Genomic DNA, 843 nt, shown 5'->3' on the forward strand with positions numbered 1-843 from the left:
AAAATTATAATTTTTTTCTTTATTTTTGTTAAGAGGCGTGGTTGAGATATTATGATGTTGATTCTCGAAAATTGAAATTGTTTGAGGGATTCTCGCTAATCAATCACGGAATTCATCAACTGTTGTTTTAAATAGCTTGAGATTGGCAGCCAAAAGATTTTTTTTTTTTTATATATAAACATATTTAAACATTCAGATCAAATATCGTAAATTATCACGATACATCAGCGTTTTCGCCACTAGCCTTGCAGCAACGGGCGTCAAACCATCCCTGCGGCGCTCCGTCAAAAAGGGAAACAAGCCCCCTCCCCCTCCCCCTCCACTTTAAAATTGCATTGGGATTTAATTTAAATAAGGAAGCAGTCCTAGTTTTTTGCCATGTCAGGGCTATATGCAGGAAATAATCATTTGGGCTTCACCGGAGCGCAGTCTTTCATCCATCACAGTCACAGAAACAATTAACGAACCCAAAGTTTATATGAAGAAAATTAATAGGGAAGTAACCCTTTTTAACAAAGCATTTTTAGCCCTGTCATTGGGAGTTCTGACTGCAATTTACAGAAATCATTTCAGAAGTGGTAAAGGAAAGTGATAGAGATGCAGATATATCAGCGATATATGGGTATTGGTTAATGGAAGGAAGCTGAAAGGTCAATGTCGGGCAGTTTATAATCTTTTGACCTTTCAGAAGAATTTCCAAGTGGAGGGGAATTATCAGCTTTGTGCATCAGGCTTCAAATTTAAGTAAGATGGTTTATGTTTGAAAAAATACGTTTATTTGTGGGATGTTCTTCCCTAGTTTTCTATTTACGTCAATGGGTCTCGAAGTGTAGTCCGTGAAAT

Source organism: Penaeus monodon, chromosome 23, assembly GCF_015228065.2.
Source record: "Penaeus monodon isolate SGIC_2016 chromosome 23, NSTDA_Pmon_1, whole genome shotgun sequence".
Lineage (NCBI taxonomy): Eukaryota > Metazoa > Arthropoda > Malacostraca > Decapoda > Penaeidae > Penaeus > Penaeus monodon.